The 6,000-nt window shown below is 39.0% G+C and overlaps 1 protein-coding gene across 3 annotated transcripts in view; it reads left to right on the top strand.

Annotated features, from left to right (window-relative positions):
- The first annotated feature begins 948 nt into the window (after window positions 1-948).
- Window positions 949-6,000, top strand: part of bicra (BRD4 interacting chromatin remodeling complex associated protein) — a 175,023-nt gene continuing 169,971 nt past the window's right edge. For 2 of the 3 annotated variants that reach the window (XM_051936191.1, XM_051936187.1), the window contains exon 1: window positions 950-980. The gene's annotated coding sequence lies outside the window, so the exon portion shown is untranslated. Of the gene's footprint in view, window positions 981-6,000 lie in introns of all 3 variants that reach the window. The other variant, XM_051936195.1, reaches the window with a different exon arrangement.

Raw genomic sequence — 6,000 nt, 5'->3', positions numbered from 1 at the left:
CACTTCTTATTTCTGATTTCACTTGTGAAGATCAATTTTGTAACCTCTTCCTGTAACACTTGTTCTTAAACAGTCTCCCACACTGATACTTACTTGATTATATTGATGTCTTCTCTAAGTCACATTGAATTAAAGTAATAAATGTAGATGTTATAGAAATAAACTTCGGAACATAGCCCAATTGGGGCCAGTTTTCTGTGGAGAAACGAAATTAGGACTTCAAGAATTCTGTAACAAAAGAGCAAAAAGAAAAGTGGGTAAGACTGTAAAGGACCAGATACATTGCTTAAATAATTGTTTCCAAATTTTACCTTCTGGGAGGTGATATTTACTACCAATTGTTAAAATAAATAGAAGCAGAAATAGTTGTATGCCAACAGTAGCAAAACTTTTAAATAGGCCAAATTCAATTTTGTTGAAACAAATAATTATTTAAGAATTCAGTTTTTATGTATATACATTTGTTACTAATTTGATTTTATAGCATGCCTTATATATAGCAATGTGTTCTTGAATATTGCCTACTGGACCAAAGCAAGGTAAACTATGTAGCAATACTTGGACAGTCTTTGAAACAAGAGTCAAATTCTTTGCTTACGAGGGTACTTGGCCAATAAATGTGATTCTAATTGTGACTGTCAGTAGCGTCTAGTGAAAAATGCATTTGTATTTTCAGGTCCGAATCTCTTTTGCACATGCGTGATGCTTATATGTCTGTTTTTTCTGCTCTGAACCACCAAACGAGCAATCATTCTTTTAAATTGCATTTTTACGCACGAACCTCTCGTTACACTTTTAACTTGACATTTGCTTTTGCGAGTGGAATCTATTCCTATATTTCCTTGTCGTTTTACTCAGGCACATCTCCGGCCCGCCTCCTCCACCCCGCCACGCCCCGCCCTCCCTCTCGTCGGGTCCTGCAGCCAGCCCGTGCAGGCCTGAGCTGGAGACCCCGCGCTGCCGTCTCCGCCGCCGTCTCGGTGAGTCTTTCGCCCCCCGAACCAATTTCTCGATTAATCGGAGAAAACTCGATTTCAGCCGCTGCTTGGTGCTGGGGACTCGGGCCCTGAGCAGTGTCGTACCCCCTCCTTTGCGGGGGGACACAGGATGGGATTCCCCCTCCTCCCGCACCGGCTCGGGCCCCGGGACACCCCCACCCCCCCGCCTTCGTCTCTACCTCCTCCCCGGCGCCGCTTAGGCGCTACTGGCCGGGAGTACGCAGCTACGATTTGGGGCGCAAGCAGCCCCGACACCTAGCTTTTGGCACCCACTATAGCTACTTGGCACCGATGCCTACGACGCGGGCAGCAAATGCATTTTACATAGCTCCCCGAGCCTGCTGCGAGAGTAGCCGAAGCAGCCTGCTGAGGCCGTGTTTACAGCCGCTGCTCGGGAGACTGTGCTGCCGCGTCGGGGCTCTGTGCTGGGGGAGTGCGATGTCTCGGTGTCTGGGCCTGGAGCAGGACAGGGTCTTGGAATGCATGGCTCGCTTATTGTTTTCATCCACGTTTATTACTGTTGCATTTGTCAGTGTTGGCTGTATTTATGTTGCTATATGACTTGCATGCGCTTAGTAAAGGGAGTCTGTGCGGGGCCGAGAGAACCGTACGCGCTTATTGTGTGTACGCACTTACTTATTGTTTACAAAGTTCCATTCAGCCTGTATATGCACTGTGTTGAGTAATTACACTTTTTAGCTTTCTGGGTTTAAGTCGAGTGGGAGAAATGGTTGTGCAACCTTTTGGTTGTGGAAAAATGGTTGTGCAACTCTTTGAGGTTGTTTCATGTTGAGTTGACTGAGTAGTGCTTTACAGTTTTGGGGTTGGATTGTGATGCGCAGTTTAAGGGGGGATTCTTGGTCCAGTTGCTCCACCTGATGCCAGTTGGGCATGGAGGTATGAGATGGGCTTGCTGTCCGGAGTATATTTACATGTTTTTATGCTACACACTTCTTACCCCACGCTTTTCATTTGGTAGATAACAAGGAAGTGACCGGTCTGAGATTGACAAATTTTCCAGATTATTTCTGGTGGTCACCAGTGATTTCAAGATAACGCCATTCGTTCTACTGTTGGAAAGCTGTTTAGCCCGTGATTTGATATGAACTGTGGTTTAACCCATCCCAAAAGAACATATTACTACAGTTTTGATTTTGTTTGTCAGAAAGTCAGAATTAAAATTTGTGCATCATCCCCTTTGTCTTTCTTTGCTGTTGTGTTTTTTTATTTTTACACAATAAGGAAAATAAGTTTGTTATACAGTACATGTTTTTTTGAGGATCTTTGTTTGTACTCTGAAGGTATGGGTTATCTTTGTCTAACCACCTGCGCATGTTGCACTGCAAATTCCTGTGCAGCTTTTTAGAAATCCATCTTGGCAGCAATTGGTACAAGAGCATACTCAGCCCTGTATGTGGTGCTAGTCAATTACACAACATTGTACAACATTTTCTCACATGTTCACACTGTCTTGTGTAATGTAACATGCTTATTTGGGTTATATGACTAAAAATTTACATGTGCATGCAAAGGCTGAGCTGAGTTGAGATTCAGACCCAGGACTCCATTAGGTAGAATCCCAAACCATTGCGCTGCAATGTTTTAATAGGTCAGAAGTTTATCTGACTTGTTTACTATATTACAGCTAATTTTTATTTTGTGCATGGGTTTTTAAATGGCTAAAGGCCTATGAATAAATGGTAAATCAAAATGTTAAAAGAAGTAAAATATTACTGCTGTTATACTGAGGAGATGGTTTCTAGATTGCTGTTGGTGGTCATGTGATTTTCAAATCTAATGTGTTTTGTTCCTTTTCTGATAAGTTTGTTACTCCTGATGCAAAAGGCACATCTACCTAAATGATTCAGAGGTGCAATTGAGTTACGTAAAGTTTTTAATACTCATATTAAACATTAAAATGTTTCATTGCATTTTTCACTTTGATATTTTTTTATTTGTTCTTTTTTTTATTTGTTCTTTTTTAAGTGTTGCCACTGTTGTTGTTGTTGTTTAAAAATAAACTTGAGTTCAGCCTGTGATTAGTTGACACCTCGTACAGGGATTGTTTCTACCTTGCACCCCATGGTTACTGGGGTAGACGCCAGCTTTCCTCTGACCCCACTCTGTATAAGCAGGATAGAAAAATGGAAGGTTAGCTCAGTGACTATAAGTAGCTTATAATTTTAGAGTGAATTGTTTTTCTTTGGTAGTCTAAGTATTAGTAGTGAGCAGAGATGTGTAGACATACTGTGTATGTTGTGTGTGATAAACATACATCCACTTTCAGTGAAGCCTTGTGCAAGAGGCTGGGTCCTGTTCAGTTATACTTTGGTACATTCTGTATTGACTGTGCTGTTAGTCAGATTTGTTCCTGTTTAGGACATAAAAGCAATAGCAATAATGTCTGCATTAATTGTGACCCAGTTCAGGATAAACAGGTTTGAAAATGGATGGATGGATTAATGAACTTCTCTTTTTTTTATTACTCCATCTTTTTCAGAATATAATTGGATTGTGTCTTTGTGATAATGTCGGTGTCACTGTTTTAATTTTAGCTACTGCCTTTTTTCTTACATACATCACTTGTTTTTTAAATGTATACTTTAGGTTTATCTTTTTATTGTCACTGTTCCATCATCATTCCCACTTAATCCATTTGGTGTCATATTCTAGCAGCGTTGGACACATTGATGCCTGTATGGAGAGCCAGTCTGTTGCAGACAACACTGGCACATCCATATTTTTTTCATAGTGGGGACATTTAGAGTCACCAGTTAATGTAACACACACCTATCTGGGTGACACTCTGCAGTACCCATCAGAAAGACTATGGACACATGCATCCCATATAATTAGTGATCAGTAGGGGGGTTCTGAATTTATGGGGGACCAATGATAGACACTGTGTTGTGTTTGTAATTATTTCCAAATTAGTTTCAGTATTGTGCTTGACATACAGTATAACTACCTAATGGCTAAGTCTGTACTGTCATCCATATGGTTGCTTGCTCAGCCCCCATCAATGACTCATTGTCTTACCCTGAGTGAGTCACTTTACCTGACACTGCTCCATTTACCCTGATCTAATATTAAGCTTGCCACTTGTCATATATTTCTGTGCTTTTCATACATGAGCCTGAGAGTGAGGAGATTGTTTCTAGTTTGCTGAGAGTGATCAGCATTCCTTTAGGAGTAATAGTACTAACAAAACAATTGCGTTACAAGTATTTCATTTACTGTCTGCCTTTCTAACCAGTGAAAACTGAAAGTGATCCAGATTTTAGTGGAATTGAAATGGGGGAAAAATTAGGTGTAATTGCTCTACTTTGAGGGGAGGGGATGGTGAGTGCAGTGTTTAGAGAGGAGATTGACATAGAGGTGTGGAGAGACACAGGGTTAGATGAAGTAGACTCATGGTGAAGACTGGATGAAAAGATGCATTGTGATGAAGGTGGAAGGATGGAATGAGTGTGAGTTTTGTTAGAAGGGTCAGTCACATATTGTAACTGAAAAGAAAAATGTATGTAGAAAGGGTTTCAGTACAATCCAAATGAACACTTGGTGTCCAGATTGTTTCTAGCCATTACATACCAGTGTGGAATTCATACTTACTTTCTTCTTTTAAAAGCACAGTGTTGCTAAATTCACTCTTCCCAAAATATGTAAGCATGTGTTTATTTTAAGCCTAAAACTAACTTTCACAATTTTTGTTGCTGGATTAAATCTCTTTCATAAATTCTTCGTTTAGACTCAGGTTGACATCTATGGTTTTCATTGTCATGTGAAATTCAGGGCAACCTCAGAGGTATTTCCTGTGTCCAATCTTTAATTGTTATGGTAGGCTATATTGTGTTTTGTTCCTGTGTAGGTATGTAAAGTCAAGAATACTATCTGTGTGAATAGACTTTACTCTGCTATTAGGCCAGCCTTTTTTGTTACAGTTGCAGTGTGTGTTTTTTCTTTTTCGCAGAATGATTGTGCGTCTTCCTCTGTTTTGACTCATCCTGTGTTCATAAATCAGTTATCAGATTGTCTTGCTGTTACATGAGAGGTTGCTTAGAATGGAGAGTGGACTAATGGGTAAGGAGTCAATTTACTTGCCATTTCTTATAGGTTTATAGGGTCACTACTGTCACATGTACCATGATTAGCGAGTAAAACAACCATACCTCATCTTATGTTTCCCTCACCTGAAAATCTAAGCACATAAATAGAAAAAAAATAATAATAATAAGGAAATGTATATTATACATATTAAGGTGAACGACCATACTGTTTGACATGCAACCAGGTTACTTACGATTTAATCCATTACTAGAGTTGAATTTATTTAGTTCCAAACTGAAGAGCAAGGATTAATTTTTTAAAGGTGTAATTTTTTAGTAAACCACACTAATTTCACAAGACTTAATTTCTCCATTAGTTTTACATTTTCTTTTCAATTCAGCTAAAACTGTTCGGACAGTCTTCAAGTAGTGAATTGGTTGCAGTTGAACAAAATGGGTTTAAACCTATAATTTAGAAAGGACTGTGCTGTACCATTTTGATTATTCAGTTAATTTGGATAAAACTTCATAAATAAATGTAATAGATGTAAATATCCAGTTTCCTCATAGTGTCCAAAAATTGACAGCTGGCAGCTTCTTGTATTTTTATGAGCAAATCATATTCCAAGAAAAACATTTTTGGCAGTAAATTAAAGTAAATACAAGTTACAATAGAATATTGCTCTTGTAAAATTAAAGAATTAAACTTGACCATTAAAAAAATCTATCATTTGAGCCATGGATTTAAATGGATACAGGGGATCCTCGGGTTACGACACAGTTCCGTTCCTACAAAAGTGATGTAACCCGAATTTTGGTGTAAGTCGAAACGCACTCTTGCCTAAGTCACTTACCTATCCTAACACATTTGCAAAATCATAATCTAGAACATAACACAACTCAGCCACAGAAAAAGGAAAAGACAGAAATATACTGTACTGTAGTAACAGAAAAAA

The sequence above is a fragment of the Erpetoichthys calabaricus genome, chromosome 1, assembly GCF_900747795.2.
Source record: "Erpetoichthys calabaricus chromosome 1, fErpCal1.3, whole genome shotgun sequence".
In the NCBI taxonomy this organism is placed as follows: Eukaryota; Metazoa; Chordata; class Cladistia; order Polypteriformes; family Polypteridae; genus Erpetoichthys; species Erpetoichthys calabaricus.
The sequence above is the reverse complement of the archived record's forward strand: the minus strand, read 5'-3'. Positions and strand labels throughout refer to the sequence as shown.